Source organism: Chanos chanos, chromosome 1 (genome assembly GCF_902362185.1).
Source record: "Chanos chanos chromosome 1, fChaCha1.1, whole genome shotgun sequence".
In the NCBI taxonomy this organism is placed as follows: domain Eukaryota; kingdom Metazoa; phylum Chordata; class Actinopteri; order Gonorynchiformes; family Chanidae; genus Chanos; species Chanos chanos.
In genome coordinates, this window is record NC_044495.1 from 41,785,726 (window position 1) to 41,804,219 (window position 18,494).

Consider the following 18,494-nt stretch of genomic DNA (forward strand, 5'->3'; position numbering starts at 1 on the left):
CTGAGAAGATGAGACATTCACATTGCACTGTCCCCTGGTTAAACCACTCTTCTGATTTACCGTGCTTCTGATTAAGACCGATGCCCACCAAGTCAAATATAAGTGGACAGTTGTGAATCTTCTCTTTAAACACTCGTTTTTGTGCACGAGACTATGTCGAGAACAAATAATCTGAGAATAGGTACTTGATAAAAATGGTTAGTTCGGTTTCTTAAAATTTGAAGAAATGACCTGAAAAGATCTGGTTCTAGTTTCTAAAAAAGAAAAGAATTTACAACAAGACAGCAGTAAAAGTCACCTTTTGTCTATTATCCTACTTCTTCTTCTTCTTCTCCTTCTCACAGACAATTGCGAACGTTTTCTTTCTTTCTTTTTCTTTCTTTCTTTCTGTCTTCTGTCTTCAAGAGCTTTAGCGCATTTAAATTGGCTATATCTTGTGTTCCTAGACGCAACGGGACTCAATTCAAGTCACATTCATTGCCTCATTATCATCCTGTTCTTTTTGACAATCCGTTTGAAGGCTCCAGTTCAAAAGAGGATATAGTTAATCAATGTCACTTAGAAATATGCATTTCAGTACAACCCTGGCCTAAAACACGAAGAAAACACATAATTACAAAACGTGCTCCGAAGCTTTTTGAATGCCCGTTGCACACTTTAATTATGTGACCGTATTTCATGCTTTACGGTCAGGCATGTTAATTCCAGTTAATTTTGTAATTTTGTTGTGACACGCTAATTACACTGGCTGGCAACAAAATCTGATAAACATAGGGTCGTTGGTGGTCGCGATTCACAACTTTGATATGCACCTTAATATCAAACTGTTTCTTTCCGTTGGTCAACTATTCAGAGTAAACTGGTTTATGTGAAACGAAACTTGACTCAGAACTGCCCTATGTTCAAGTCGATACAACAAACTCGAGGTGATAGATTTTACAAATATAATCTCAATAAACCGACACTAAAATTGCCCGAAATATATTTCGTATACTTGTCTTGCACAAATACACAGATCACAGAGTAAACAAAAACACAAAGTGTGCTCATTTACATTTATATTTTTCTTGAACTGGTTACAAATCTGTTGCTTACCTCTGTTCATACACTGTCCACAGCAACCGCTGTCTGTTGGTTATCTCGACTACGGGCTGCAGTTCTTTATATGCTACAGGGCTATCAGGGAAATTGAACTTGATGACGTGAAACTGAGTCAGCAGATTTCCCCATAATTTTGCAGGTGGCCATTGTCCGATATTGAAAGTTGATTGGAATTTTCCAACAACAGTCATGAATAACTTGGCAACAGTGCTCCATACCAGTGCCAGTTATAGCACAAAAGAAAAAAAAAGTAACGTGAAGAAATTCGCCAGTTAAGCCTATTTTAGAGCATATTTTCAGCATATTTTTATCTTGTAAAATCAGTCATATTTCGGTAATCTGTTTATTCCGTTGAATAATTGTTAGTAATCATATATGAAAAAAAGAGAAAAGCTGAGAGCAGGTCTGAAGAAATTTAGGACACTTTGCACCAAAAAATATGCTCTGTGTGAAATATAACACCATCCATCAACCAAGTGGTTAATTATACCACTTATAAAATTTAAGCGACAGTTAAGGCAATGTAATGACTGCATTTTACACGTTTGAGATTCTTTATTACCTTTCCTTTGACTTTCGTTGTATAATTGAGGGAGTTCAGGTTCCCATAATGCTGAGTGTTTGCTGAAGTAGGAGAGTCAGTACGTGCCTTTTGTCATGATACTTTCCAAAAAATTTGGGGCCCAGTCTTTCAACCAACCAACCAATCAATCAATCAATCAATCAATCAATCAATCAGTCAGTCTGTCAGTCAGGCTGTCTGTCTGTCTGTCTATCTATCTAAGACATACGATGGGTCTCTTGGGAAGTGAAGGAATTTCTCTCCCAGTTCTCTTCACACAAGAGGGGAAGCATACTAAAGAAACCCAGGTGGCAGTGAATTTCCCTCTTGAAAGACTGGGCATTGATATGGATGGCTGACCTGTACAAGAGGGAGTGAGGCACAACTGGTTAACAATATTTTGCCTTCCCTGTCTTTAACCTACAAGAAGTTTATCTTCCTGTTGCAGTCTACCTTTGAACCTCTGCTAGATGGGACATGGGGAACCTGAGATGGAGCAGGAGAACTACGTCAACAGAGGGGCCTGGGAGAGCCTTTGCCTGTGGCCTGGGAGTGTAGGGTTTGATTCCCAAAATGATACTGCCCTCTGTCCCCTAAGCATTTGACCACTCAGTGCTGCTCCCTGTAACCCCAGAGGTCCGGATACCTGTTCCCACCACCTCAGAGGCCTCAAATCCAGTTTCTGAACCTGCCCAGGGGCCTTCAGCAGTAGCTGAGCATCCAAACCTTTCAGTTCTGCAGCTTGCTCCATCTCTAGATCCACCAACCCCTTCATTCCTGATGCCTGACTCAACCTCAAAGTGTCTTGCATCTCCCTGAACAGTTTCTTCCTGTACAACCAGATCTCAGTATATTCTTCCTCTTTTAGTATGTGGCATTCTGAAAACATGATTGTTTCCTTTTAGATAACATGACTGATGTATTCACACAACTGTACAGAGGGGAAAAAAACTGAAACTACAGCCGTAGTACTTGCGGCGCGGTCTTGCCTTACATTTTGCAATGGTTCACTGCAGCCTGGGAGACATATTTCTGGCAAGGTATGTAATCAGATGGCCAGACAATAAAGGTATTTGTATTTATATTCTATGCTGACAAAACAATGGGCACTAAAATTCATCGTGCGAATGTTCTAATTTTTGTGGAATAAATAGAGAAAATCAGTTTCATTAATGTTACTTATTTATTAGCAATGCAGACAATACAATCGCCAACTATATAGCTAATCTTATCAACCTAACTTTCTTTACAAAGCAAAACATATACATTAACTAAAAAGTAAGCGGTACATGGTTTAACTTTACTTTCTAAACGAGTGCTTAAAAGTTACATATTTCACAAAATTCAATGGAGTTTTAGTAAAACTAAAGACGCACATGTAGCGATGCTGGTATCTTGACATGTGGCCATCTGTTTACATGCTTTGCTAGAGATATGTGTCCCAGGATGCACTGAACTGTCGCAAAATGTAAATAAACATGGCTGCGTTTAGTGGTTAGTGTTGATGTCAGAAGCTTAACAAAAGCACTTGCAATGGTGTTTAGTTTCAAGGAAATCAATGTTGACACAAAAAGAAGAACAAATTCTGGTGCAAATACACATTTTATTTCCTCATAAACTATATGTCAACCAGCTTGTCAGACGGAAGTATTGAGGGAATGTGGAGAATGTAAAATGAAAGTAAACACGGTGCTCGCCTAAACCTAACGTGGGTTTCCTCGTTTTTTAAATACAACACATATCTCACCTGTCATCACAGTAACTTCAACGCTTCTCATGAAACACACTTTCTTCCTTACTTGCTTCCAATACAACCTGATCTCAGTACATTCTTCCTCTTTTAGTATGTGACATTCTGAAAACATGATTGCTTCCTTCTTAGATAACATGACTACCACGACCAGGCTCACTCTCCCTCTCTATGGGATGTTTGGAGTTAGGTTTTGTTTTGTCACTTCCTTTTTTTCCCTGGGTCACTTAATCATTCCCTCATTGTTTCCAGGTGTGTTAATAAAGCCTGGTTTTCTGCATGTATAACTATGCCTAGTTGTCCTTAATTTCCTTACTGAAGTCTTTGTCTTGTCTCATCTCGTCTCATCTCATCCCTTCTGTCATGTGATGCACTTGAGTAAGCTTAAAGGTTATATGTGATCGTGTCCGAATGGTACCCACAGTTGCCGGTCTCAAATGCGTAATTTTGGAATTTTGGTAATAAGACATCTATGCTGACATAGCAATGCATACCAAAATTTATCATGTGAATGTTCTCATTTCTGAGGAACAGATAAATAGAGAAAATTGGTCTCATGAATGATACCTCTTTATTAGCAATGCAGACAATACAATCACTGACCGTATAGCTAACGTTATCAACCTAACTTTGTTTACAAAGTGAAACATACACATTAATTAAAAAGTAAACAGTACATAGTTTAACTTTGCTTACTAAACGAGTGCTTAAAAGTTGGTAACATAACTCGCAAAATTCAGTGAAGCTTTACTAAACCAATGAAGCTTTACTAAACGCCGGTATCTTGACATGTGGCCATCTCTTTACATACCTTGCCAGAGATATGTCTACCAGGGGGATTTTCCAGAAAGGGGGTTGGTGAAATCCCAGTGGCTTCTGTTGGGCATCGATATTTTAATGTTAAAAATAGTAACCAGGCACAGAGATGGTTTTCAGTAGTAGTCTTCTTTACTGGAGTTCAATGACGATACAGCCGAAACAGGAGCAGAGAGGACAGAAGAGGAGAGAAGACTCTCCTGTGCGCTGTGCACATGATGTTACCCAGACTGAGTCATGATGTTACTGATTAAAGAAAACGATTTCTCGTGCAAAGATATACCCATGCTCCACAAGGCCTTTGACCTTGTCTGCCACAGATAGCAAATACCTTTAACCCACATCTGAGAGTGGGGTCAATAGGCCTTACATAGCATAATGCACAAGATAGAGAAATGTACATTCTGATGAGACTTCCATATATGGTACATATGTTTAAAATGTACACGTAAGCATACCATTATGCAAGGAGTGTGTGAACATATGCATATGTTAAAGATGTATATGTGAGCATACTGTTATACAAGCAGTGTGTGAACATATGCATATGTCCTCACCGTTGTCTCAATGCTGGGAGCATTCGGTTATTACAGAGAACATTCTGCTAGGCCCCACACTTTATTCTCCTAGCAAAACAAAGCCATAGGGCTTTTCTCTTAGGATGTAGTAACTACTTGCTCTGAGTTACCTAACTCAGAGTTTTCACTGAACCCGCTTTCTGGAATACCGCCCAGGACGTACTGAGCTGTCGCAAAACGTAAGTAAACGTGGCTGTGTTTAATGCTTAATGATATCAGAGGATTAATGTAAGATGCAAGCACTTGCAACGGTGTTTAGCTTCACGAAAATCAAATTTGTTCCTATAAAACAGACTATTTATCAAACAAATGAAAAAAGACACAAATTCTGGTGCAAATACACATTTTATTTCCTCATAAACTATATGTCAACCAGCTTGTCAGACGGAAGTATTGAGGGAATGTGGAGAATGTAAAATGAAAGTAAACACGGTGCTCGCCTAAACCTAACGTGGGTTTCCTCGTTTCTTTAAAGACAACACATATCTCACCTGTCATCACAGTAACTTCAACGCTTCTCATGAAACACACTTTCTTCCTTACTTGCTTCCAATACAACCTGATCTCAGTACATTCTTCCTCTTTTAGTATGTGACATTCTGAAAACTTGATTGCTTCCTTCTTAGATAACATGACTACCACGACCAAGCTCACTCTCCCTCTCTACGGGATGTTTGGAGTTAGGTTTTGTCACTTCCTTTTTTTCCCTGGGTCACTTAATCATTCCCTCATTGTTTCCAGGTGTGTTAATAAAGCCTGGTTTTCTGCTTGTATAACTATGCCTAGTTGTCCTTAATTTCCTTACTGAAGTCTTTGTCTTGTCTCATCTTGTCTCATCTCATCCCTTCTGTCATGTGATGCACTTGAGTAAGCTTAAAGGTTATTTTGGAATCCTGCTTTGTTCTATTTTGTGTGTGTTTCTGTGCCTCCGTCATCTGCTCTGTGCTTTGTGAAGGAAATGCTGAAGAAAAGTGTGTGTGTGTGTGTGTGTGTGTGTGTGTGTGGGGGGGGGGCTGTAACAGGATGGATTTGTGGTAGTGTGAGGGTGTAATTGCAGGACCAGTGCAGTGGGAGAGGCAGTACACTCAAGCAGGGAGTGTGCAGACACCCTTTAGGAATAGCGGAAGATCATCTATATAAAAGGGTGCCAATTAAGGTAAGAGATATGATGGGTCTCTTTTGATGGGTCTCTTTTGGAACTCTTCCAGGGTTTCTCTCCCAGTGCTGCTGGTACGTCACATGAGAGGGGAAGCATGCTAAAGAGACCCAGGTGGCAGTGAATTTCAGTCTTGAAGGACTAGGCATTGATGTGGGCAGCTACCTTTGGAAGAGGGAGGGAGGCAAAATTGTAGGGTTTGATTGCAACCATGTTACCACCTTCTGTCCCCTCAGCATTTGACAACTCAGTGCCGAGCCCTGTCAGCCCAGGGGTCCATATACCTGTTCCCACCACCTCAGAGGCCCCAAATCCAGTTTCTGATCCTGCCTGGGGGCCTTCAGCAGTAGCCGAGCATCCAAACCTTCCAGCTCTGCAACTCAACTTCAAAATACCTTGTGTCTCCCTTGAGGCCTGCAAATATGTGATCATGTCCGAATGGTACCCACAGTTGCCGGTCTCAAATGTGTAATTTTGGAATTTTGGAATTCTGGTAATAAGACATTCTATGCTGACATAACAATGCATACCAAAATTTATCATGTGAATGTTCTCATTTCTGAGGAACAGATAAATAGAGAAAATTGGTCTCATGAATGATACCTCTTTATTAGCAATGCAGACAATACAATCACTGACCGTATAGCTAACGTTATCAACCTAACTTTGTTTACAAAGTGAAACATACACATTAATTAAAAAGTAAACAGTACATAGTTTAACTTTGCTTACTAAACGAGTGCTTAAAAGTTGGTAACATAACTCACAAAATTCAGTGAAGCTTTACTAAACCAATGAAGCTTTACTAAACGCCGGTATCTTGACATGTGGCCATCTCTTTACATACCTTGCCAGAGATATGTCTACCAGGGGGATTTTCCAGAAAGGGGGTTGGTGAAATCCCAGTGGCTTCTGTTGGGCATCGATATTTTAATGTTAAAAATAGTAACCAGGCACAGAGATGGTTTTCAGTAGTAGTCTTCTTTACTGGAGTTCAATGACGATACAGCCGAAACAGGAGCAGAGAGGACAGAAGAGGAGAGAAGACTCTCCTGTGCGCTGTGCACATGATGTTACCCAGACTGAGTCATGATGTTACTGATTAAAGAAAACGATTTCTCGTGCAAAGATATACCCATGCTCCACAAGGCCTTTGACCTTGTCTGCCACAGATAGCAAATACCTTTAACCCATATCTGAGAGTGGGGTCAATAGGCCTTACATAGCATAATGCACAAGATAGAGAAATGTACATTCTGATGAGACTTCCATATATGGTACATATGTTAAAGATGTATATGTGAGCATACTGTTATACAAGCAGTGTGTGAACACATGCATATGTCCTCACCGTTGTTTCAATGCTGGGAGCATTTGGTTATTACAGAGAACATTCTGCTAGGCCCCACACTTTATTCTCCTAGCAAAACAAAGCCATAGGGCTTTTCTCTTAGGATGTAGTAACTACTTGCTCTGAGTTACCTAACTCAGAGTTTTCACTGAACCCGCTTTCTGGAATACCCCCCAGGACGTACTGAGCTGTCGCAAAACGTAAATAAACATGGCTGTGTTTAATGATTAATATTGATATCAGAGGATTAATGTAAGATGTAAGCACTTGCAACAGTGTTAGGTTCACGAAAATCAAATTTGTTCCTATAAAACAGACTATTTATCAAACAAATGAAAAAAGACACAAATTCTGGTGCAAATACACATTTTATTTCCTCATAAACTATATGTCAACCAGCTTGTCAGACGGAAGTATTGAGGGAATGTGGAGAATGTAAAATGAAAGTAAACACGGTGCTCGCCTAAACCTAACGTGGGTTTCCTCGTTTCTTTAAAGACAACACATATCTCACCTGTCATCACAGTAACTTCAAAGCTTCTCATGAAACACACTTTCTTCCTTACTTGCTTCCAATACAACCTGATCTCAGTACATTCCTCCTCTTTTAGTATGTGACATTCTGAAAACATGATTGCTTCCTTCTTAGATAACATGACTACCACGACCAAGCTCACTCTCCCTCTCTACGGGATGTTTGGAGTTAGGTTTTGTTTTGTCTCTTCCGTTTTTTCCCTGGGTCACTTAATCGTTCCCTCATTGTTTCTAGGTGTGTTAATAAAGCCTGGTTTTCTGCTTGTATAACTATGCCTAGTTGTCCTTAATTTCCTTACTGAAGTCTTTGTCTTGTCTCATCTTGTCTCATCTCATCCCTTCTGTCATGTGATGCACTTGAGTAAGCTTAAAGGTTATTTTGGAATCCTGCTTTGTTCTATTTTGTGTGTGTTTCTGTGTCTCCGTCATCTGCTCTGTGCTTTGTGAAGGAAATGCTGAAGAAAAGTGTGTGTGTGTGTGTGTGTGTGTGTGTGGGGGGGTCTCTTTTGATGGGTCTCTTTTGGAACTCTTTTGGACTCACCTCACAGTCTTACACGTTCTGTTTAATATTGTGCAATTTGTCTAACATCAAACATGGCAGCTTTTAAAAGACGATGACTGACAGGAGGATGACACTCACTACAGGGTGAGGGTGGGTCTTAACAATCAGATTCTGGAGCTTGGTGTTAGAATGTTGGCACCTTGCGTGCTTTTGTCCTATAATGGAGGCGGCTCAGGTTCCTGTGATGCTGAGTGTTTGCTGGAGTGGCAGTCTCAGTACGTGCCTTTTGTCATGATATTTTCCCAAAAAATTTGAGGCCCAGTCTTGCAGTCGATTGATTGCTCAGTCGATCAGTGGATCAATGGATCAATGGATCAATCAATCAATCATTCGATCAATCAATCAATCATTCGATCAATCAATCGATCAATGGATCAACCAAACAACCAACCAAACAATCAGTCAACAAACCAATCAATCAATCAATCAATCAACCAGTCAGTCAATCAATCAGTCAGTCAGTCTATATGTCTGTCTGTATGTCTGTCTGTCTGTCTGTCTGTCTCTCTCCTTCTCTCTCTCTCTCTCTCGCTCTCTCTCTCTCTCTCTCTCTATCTGTCTGTGGGAATGAAGAGATATGATGGGTCTCTTGGGAAGTGCAGGAATTTCTCTCCCAGTGCTCCTGATATTTCACACAAGAGGGGAAGCATACTAAGGAAACCCAGGTGGCAGTGAATTTCCCTCTTGAAAGACTGGGCATTGATATGGATGGCTGACCTGTATAAGAGGGAGTGAGGCACAATTGGTTAACAATATTTTGCCTTCCCTGTCTTTAACTTACAAGAAGTTTATCTTCCTGTTGTAGTCTACCTGCTAGATGGGACCTGGGGAACTCGAGATGGAGCAGGAGAACTATGTCAACAGAGGGGCCTGGGAGAGCCTTTGCCTGTGGCCTGGGAGTATAGGGTTTGATTTCCAAAATGATACCACCCTCTGTCCCCTCAGTGCTGCTCCCTGTCACCCCAGAGGTCCATATATCTGTTCCCACCACCTCAGAGGCCCCAAATCCAGTTTCTGAACCTGCCCAGGGGCCTTCAGGAGTAGCTGAGCATCCAAACCTTCCAGTCTGCAGCCTGCTCCATCTCTAGATCCACCCACCCCTTCATTCCTGATGCCTGACTCAACCTCAAAGTGTCTTGCATCTCCCTGAACAGTTTCTTCCTGTACAACCAGATCTCAGTATATTCTTCCTCTTTTAGTATGTGGCATTCTGAAAACATGATTGTTTCCTTTTAGATAAGATGATTGCCATGCCCCCCCCTCTCGTGGGCCCACCACCTGCGAGGGGAGAAATAGGGGCCGGGTGCGATGCCACACGGGTGGCAGGATGGGGCGAGGGCCCCAGCGGACTGGACTTACGGTGCAGAAACTGGCTTTTGGTACGTGGAATGTCACCTCTCTGGGGGGGAAGGAGCCGGAACTTGTGCGGGAGGTGGAGCGATACCAACTAGATATAGTTGGGCTCACTTCTACGCACAGTCTTGGCTCTGGAACCAAACTCCTGGATGGGGGCTGGACTCTGTCCTCTGGAGTTGCCTGGGGCGAGAGGCGGCGGGCAGGCGTGGGGTTACTTGTTAGCCCCCGACTGAGCGCCGCCGTGGTGGAGTTTGTCCCGGTGAACGAAAGGGTTGCCTCACTGCGCCTTCGGGTTGCAGGGGGGAAATCTCTGACTGTCGTGACGGCGTACGCGCCGAACGGCAGCTCAGAGTACCCAGCCTTCCTAGATACACTGGAAAGTGTCCTAGTGAAGACACCATCTGGGGACTCTGTAGTTCTACTGGGAGACTTCAATGCTCACGTGGGCAATGATGGAGAGACTTGGAGGGGAGTGATTGGGAGGAACGGCCTACCTGATCTGAAACCGAGTGGTGCTTTGTTATTGGACTTCTGTGCGAGTCATGGATTGTCCATAACGAACACCATGTTCGAGCATAAGGTAGCTCATAAGTGTACCTGGTACCAGAGCTCCTTAGGCCAACGGTCGATGATCGACTTTGTAGTTGTCTCATCAGACCTGCGGCCTTATGTGCTGGACACTCGGGTGAAGAGAGGGGCAGAGTTGTCAACTGATCACCACCTGGTGGTGAGTTGGATCAGATGGCGGGGGAGGCTGCCAGACAGACCTGGTAAACCCAAGCGCATAGTGAGGGTGAACTGGGAACGGCTGGCTGAGGACCCTGTACGGAAGATCTTCAACTCACACCTCCGGCGGAGCTTCTCCCTGATCCCGAGGGAGGCTGGGGACATGGAGTCTGAATGGACCCTGTTCAGAGCCTCCATTGTTGAAGCGGCAGCTTTGAGTTGTGGCCAGACGGTCGTTGGTGCCTGTCGTGGCGGCAACCCAAGGACCCGGTGGTGGACGCCACCGGTGAGGGAAGCCGTCAGGCTGAAGAAGGAGGCCTTCCGGGCTTGGCTAGCACGGGGGACTCCGGAATTGGCTGAGAGGTACCGGCATGCCAAAAGGGCAGCAGCGACGGCTGTCACGGAAGCAAAAACTCGGGTATGGGAGGAGTTTGGGGAGGCCATGGAAAAGGACTTTCGGTTGGCCTCAAAGAGGTTCTGGCAAACCGTCAGGCGACTCAGGAAGGGCAGGCAGGGCCTCGTCCAGGCTGTTCTCAGCAGGGACGGGGAGGTCCTGACCTCAACTGAGGATGTGGTCGGACGGTGGAAGGAACACTTTGAGGAGCTCCTAAATCCGACTGACACGCCCTCCATAGAGGAGGCAGGGCCAGAAGATTCAGGAGGGTCGTCACCCATCTCTCTGGCAGAGGTCACTGAGGCAGTTAGAAAACTCCACAGTGGCAAGGCGCCAGGGGTGGATGAGATCCGCCCTGAAATGCTGAAGGCTTTGGATGTTGTTGGGCTGTCATGGCTGACACGCCTCTTCAACGTCGCGTGGGAGTCAGGGACAGTGCCTGTGGAGTGGCAGACGGGGGTGGTGGTCCCCATTTTTAAAAAAGGGGACCGGAGAGTGTGCTCCAACTATCGGGGTATCACACTACTCAGCCTCCCTGGGAAAGCCTACTCTAGGGTATTGGAAAGGAGACTGCGGCCGATTGTCGAACCTCGGATACAGGAGGAACAATGTGGATTCCGTCCTGGCCGTGGAACAACGGACCAGCTGTTCACCCTCGCACGGATACTGGAGGGATCATGGGAATTTGCCAATCCAGTCTACATGTGTTTTGTGGACCTGGAGAAGGCTTACGATCGTGTCCCCCGGGGTGTCCTGTGGGGGGTACTGCGGGAGTATGGGGTGCCAGGTTCGCTGCTGCGAGCCATTCGGTCCCTGTACAGCCGCAGTGAGAGCTGTGTCCGTATTCTCGGCACAAAGTCAAGCTCATTCCCAGTGAGTGTTGGACTCCGCCAGGGCTGTACCTTGTCTCCGATCTTGTTCTTAATTTTCATGGACAGGATCTCAAGGCGCAGTCGGGGTGAGGAGGGTGTCCAGTACGGTGGCCTTAGGATTGCGTCTCTGCTTTTTGCAGATGATGTGGTTCTGTTGGCCTCATCAAACTGTGACCTCCAGCACACATTGGGGCGGTTTGCAGCCGAGTGTGAAGCGGTCGGGATGAGGATCAGCACCTCCAAGTCCGAGGCCATGGTCCTATGCCGGAAAAAGGTGGCTTGCCCCCTCCGAGTTGGGACTGAGTTCCTGCCTCAGGTGGAGGAGTTCAAGTATCTTGGGGTCTTGTTCACGAGTGAGGGTAAAATGGAGCGGGAGATCGACAGGCGGATCGGGGCGGCGGCGGCAGTCATGCGGTCGTTGTACCGGACCGTCGTGGTGAAGAAGGAGCTGAGTCAGAAGGCAAGGCTCTCAATTTACCAGTCGATCTTTGTTCCAACCCTCACCTATGGTCACGAACTCTGGGTAGTGACCGAAAGAATGAGATCGCGGATACAAGCGGCGGAAATGAGCTTCCTCCGCAGGGTGGCTGGGCGCACCCTTAGGGATAGGGTGAGGAGCTCGGACACCCGGGAGGAGCTTGGAGTAGAGCCGCTGCTCCTCCGCATTGAAAGGAGTCAGTTGAGGTGGTTCGGGCATCTCGTCAGGATGCCTCCTGGGCGCCTCCCTATGGAGGTGTTCCGGGCGCGACCAACTGGGAGGAGACCCCGGGGAAGACCCAGGACACGTTGGGAGAAATATATATCTCGGCTGGCCTGGGAACGCCTTGGGATCCCCCAGGAGGAGCTGGTGGATGTAGCCGGGGAAAGGGATGTCTGGGCGACCCTCCTCAGCCTGCTGCCACCGCGACCCGGTCCCGGATAAGCGGGAGAAAATGGATGGATGGATGGATGGATTGCCATGCCCAGGTTCATTCTGACTTTTTACAGGATGTTTTGAGTTAGGTGTTGTTTTGCCACTTCCTTGTTTTCCCTTGGTTATTTAATTATTGCATCATTTGTTCCAGCTGTGTTGCAGTTTTTTTCTTTTTTACAATTGCTAACAAGCGTTTACCTATACTTAAGATACTTTTTTAAAACTCTTAACACAGCAACACACCTACATCACACAATTAGCCAAATAGTTAATTTTTTGCTCAAAACCACATTTTTTTTCATTAAATACCAACTCTACATTTTAAAATGCAAAAAAACTCCTTTCTCTACATACACTGACTCTATCAAACACTCGGCAAACCTGACTCAATATCAAATCATTCTTTCAAAAGAGCACATGTTTTCTATCCAAGAGGAACATATAGTCAATCATAGCACAATGACTTTCAGAATACAAACAGCTGCTGCCATTACAAAACTGTATTACTTTTCATGTTTAGACAGTATGAAATCCACTGTTTTTTATAGTTCAGTTTCATTTTCTGTCAACCACTCTACATTTTTTTGGTTGAGTGTCAAATGTGTGTATTTTTGGCAACATACTATCTAAAAGTGAATGAGTCATCTTTACTTTATAGAATGTACAGTGGAGGAAAAAATAGTAAGTGACAGAATTGCTGCAGTAAAAGCTGTATTAGCAACATGTAATTGCTGCCAGCGATCAACAAAATATCCAATATACATCACCTTTGGTCTCAAATATGTAAAAATGAAATACACAAATACAGCAAAAAAAGCCACAGCTACTCCTCTCCCTGGTCCTCTAAGATGAAAGAAGGCTATCCAGACATAATTTTTTCTCTCTCTGCTCCTCTGTGCTGTTCTGTATCCACATTGAACAAAATCAATCCAAAAAGTCCTCTTTTTACTGTGTATGTACACGTAATTGAAAGAACTTCAACAACTGGCTATATATCGGATTGAGATCAGAATCAGCTGTGGGTGGTCTATTTTACACAACTTATAGTAAATAAGCTATTTCTCATTGTTTCAATGATCTGTTCATTCAAAAATGCTTATCAGCCATTTCAGTATAGCTTTTGAGCTGCTGTTGTTGTAGAAGTAGAGGCTTTATACTATGTTTAAGGTTTTGAACATTAGGTTTTCATTTCTGGCATGCTGTGGGCAAGCATTTGTAAACAGACAAGACAAGAAAGATCCATAATTTTAGTATTGGGTAAGCTCTCATGTAAATAAAATTTGAGCATTTTAGAAACATGCTTGAAAATGTGACTACAGACTTGACAAAAGGATGTTAGCATTTGTAAAGAACTGTTGTAAAGCCTGACTTTTTGTATAACTATCCCTAGTTGTCCTTAATTTCCTTACTGAAATCTTTGTCTCATCTCATCTCATCTTGTCTCCTGTGTCACCTGATGCACCTGAGTAAGCTTAAGAGCTGTTTTGGAATCCTATTTTGTTCTTTTTTGTGTGTTCTGTGTCTCCGTCATCTGGGGGGCATTCCAGAAAGCGGGTTTAGTGAAAACTATGGGTTTGTTAACCCTGAGATGAAGGAAACTGGGTTTTCTGTTCCAGAAAGCGAGGTAACTGACTCTGTGAGCATAACCTGCTCGCTGGCAGGTTTTTTTCAACAAACCCTGAGTTTCTCCCTAACTCCTCCCTCTGGCTGAACCTGAAGCAGCTGTCAAACATGGCATGTCCTTTCGTTGCTATATATCGGGAAAGCAATTGTAGAGCCGTAAGAAAGTGTCCCTTGCACTTAAACGGCTACTGCACATTTTCGTAGTGTCTTCGGGGCATAAGCCTCTAAGAACCATCAAAGAGGAATTCCACAGGATTGCAGGTGACTTAGTTAGAATCATTCAGTTGAAGTTAATGACGATATTTTAAATTATATAGTGTTCATGACATTCTGCTGCGACCTCAGACTGGGATCAGTAGTTAGTTTTTATGTCGCAGGGTTTCCCAGTATTATAGGCTGCATTGATGGCACACAAATCCCTATCACTGCTCCTTCAGTTAATGAAGTAGACTATGTGAATTGGAAGTCTTTCCACTACATTAATGTGCAGGTACACTGACTACTGTCTTATAATAACAAAGACTATACATCACAATATACTACAACTAATATTTCTCATTCTCTGCACTGTCAAGATCATATGTGATGCCTCGCACTTGATCATGAATATTTGAGCCAAGTGGCCTGGCTCTGTGCATGATTCACGAATGTATCATTAGTGTACCCCGAGCAACAGATTTGCACATGGTAAGTAAAGCTTTGCACAAATATCATTCCCTTGCCTCCCTCTTTTAACACCCTTAAAATGTATCCACTATATAATTACAGGAGAGTTTGATGGCCACCTGCTTGGTGACAGAGAGTACCCATGCCAGCCCTCTTTGATGAGCCCTTACCCTGAACCTGAGCTGGGCCTCCAACAATGTTTCAGTGTAGCCCACTGAAGGACTAGAGCCCGGGTTGAGATGACAATAGGCATGCTCAAAGCCCGGCTCCAGCGTCTGCGTAAAGTCAGGGTAACCCCAGAGAGGGCATGTGACATTATTTTGCCATGTGTTGTTTTCCATAATATTGCCACAATTAGAGGAGAGCAGCACCCTGCCGCACAAATGAATGACCCTGAGAAAGACAGTCTAATCCACCCTGCAGATGTCCCGCATGGAGGAGCTGTCCGAGAGATTTGGCAAAATCATTTCACAGATTAAGATATTACCACCCTGAGCAGTCAAATAAAGAAAAATCAGTCACATTTCATTTGGTCTTCTTTATTTCCTACAAATGCAACAATTACTATATTTAGATTGTTATTAACCCGTGACCATGCACCCACCTCTAACTGGTGTTCCAGTAATTCAATTTCAAGATAGGCCTTTCTAATCTACCACTCCAAGTACACCATTTCAGTTTTAGCCATTTTCTTCAGGAGATGCATTTTATATACCTCCTTTACTGGTGATTGAAAAAACATAAGGATGACATTAAATTCTACAGTTCCACATGCAGAATTAACCTGGCATTTACTGAAGATCTCACTGTGTCAATCTGTGCTATGGAGGTTGATGGACTCTCCTCCTGGTAATGCCCAGTCATGCTCTGTTAAATAGGATAAGAATGTGTCATCCCTTTTAAACTCAAAATTCCACACAAGAATGTAAAAACATTTAAATGGGGAGAGAAATATCAGTAGCTACCATACATGATATTAAGATGTAAACCTCTGCAGGTCTTTCTGAATCCCTCTCTGTGGCAGCAGACAACGCATCTTCATCATCATCCTGTGATGAAGAAGAGGATTCTGTTTCAGTATACTTTAAATTACGATATTTGGCAAAATCTCTGGAGTATTGAGTACTTTCAACTGCAGGGAGTCCTGTTGTGGCAGGAGGCTCAACAAGGTAGATGAGATCATCAGTGACTGTTGGGAGAAATTAAAAACCCAAAGAAGGAATATATATATATATATACAGTATATATATATATATGTATGGATGAGCTCCCTCCAGGGATGCCTTCAGCCACTGGTTGCCCAGTGTTATGGCTCAGGGCCAGCCCCTCTGCCTCTGTCAGAGGTCATGGTGGTGGTCCTCCACCCGTTTTACCGGCCTCTTCCCTTCTTTTTGTTAGCTGAATAGAACTTACATGTTAATCTACTAAGAAGGATATTAGGCAAGAGGACATTTGTGTGTCTTAAAACAGCATTCTGTTGGGGGTTAAAGCTACTCCAAGTTGAAATAACCACTGAATGATATTTTCTTTGTTTAATATGTCATAGATTATTAAAACCAAAATGAGGTACAAAAATGAGCCTATAGGCCTAAGCAAAATGTGCCTTACCTGTTTGAACTATGTTTTTATATTTCATTTTCAGTGGCTGCCAAGTGTGCTTTGAGCCCATGGGATTACTCCTAAAAGAAAATAGAATTTTATTCAATTACATTCCACCACTTCCACCTGTAATATTAAAAGAAAGTGTGGTTAAATGTTAAATGAATAGACTACTGCATTCAAACTTACGCATTGACTCAGGCAGCAATTCTCTCACATGCCAGTTGTCTTGCCTTTCCCAATGCAGTTGTGTTGTCCCCCCCCCCCCTTTTTTTTTTGGAAAATGTGCTCATACTCACTATAAGCATGTATCAGAATTTCTAACTGCAGTGGGGTGAGGTAAAACGACTTTTGTTTTCGCCGTTTGCCATGGTGAATCGTAGTATCAGAGCTCCATTGATGATGGCTTTTTATAATCGTCATGCATGTGCTTAACCTAGTGTTAACATACTCAGAGTTGATTGAACTAACTCGGATCAGCTTTTCTGGAACCGAAAACTCAGAGTTTCCCATCTCAGGGTTCATCAACTCAGAGTTCAAGATTAAACTCAGAGTTTGTTAAACCTGCTTTCTGCAATACCCCTCTGCTCTGTGCTTTGTGAAATAAATTCTGCTTCTGCACATGCATCCAGTCTCACCTCCAATTCGTGACAGAGGACTTCATCAAATCACGAATGCAGCCTTTTCCCCTGCCTCAGTTTGTGGAACCCTGTTTTTTTCCCCTGTGGTTGAACCTACGAGATATGATGGGTCTCCTTGGAAATATGGGAGTTTCTCTCCCAGTGCTGCTGGTGCTCCATACAAGACGGGAAGCATGCTAGAGAAACCAAGGTGGCAGGGATAATTTCCCTCTTGAAAGACAGTTGGATGTTGTGCCTTGCCTAAGTCCTTAAAGTCCTTAACCTACAACAAGTTTATCTCCCTGTTTTAGTCTACCTTCGAATCTCTGCTAGATGGGACGAGGGGAAGTCGAGATGGAGCAGGAGAGCTATATCAACTGAGGGGCCTGGGAGATTCTTTGCTCGTGACCTGGGAGTGTAGGATTTGATTCCAGTCATGATGCCACCCTCTGTCCCCCCGGTATTTGACCACGGAGTGCTGCTCCCTGTCATCCCAGAGGTCTGTATACCTGTTCCCACCACCTCAGAGGCCCCAAATCCAGTTTCTGATCCTGCCCGGGGGCCTTCAGCAGTAGATGAACATCTAAACCTTCCAGCTCTGCAGCCTACTCCGCCTCTAGATCCACCAACCCCTCCAGTCCTAATGCCAATTTCATACAAATCTCCAGACAACCCAGTCCTTTCAGGCATGCTCTCTGATTCTCTTAGTCTCCAGTCTCCAAGGTTTGGGGGGGGAGATACTGTCATGCCCTGGCTCACTCTACCCCTCTGCCGGCTGTTTTGGGTTAGGTTTTGTTCAGTCACTTCCTTGTTTTCTCTGGTTCAACTGTTCTATCATTGGTCTCACCTGTATTTGTTAATCAATCCTGTTCTCTGTATAAAGATCCATACTTTTGCTTAGTTTCTTTTGTGAGGTCTTTGCCTTGTCTGACGTGACTTGATGTACCTGAGCAAGTTTAAGAGTTATTTTGGAATCCTGCCTTGTTATTATTTTTGTGTTTCTGTGTTTCTGTTATCCGCTTTGTTAAATGCTGGTTCTGCCCATGCATCCAAGCTCACCTCCAATTTATGACAATGGTATTATGTCTGTGTGTATAAAGCAAGAAAACACAGATATTGATAATATATTGATTGTTTATTGTTTGAACTAGGTAAGGCTGAATTTCATCTTTTCAGATTGTAGGTAATAACACATAATGGTTGTAAGCTTTTCTTTCAGCCATCTCTAAAAACCTCCTATGAAGCTTAAAAGTGCTCATTACATAATCACTCCCAGACCATGCAGAAATTGGCTGTCACATTACAGATTAAATTA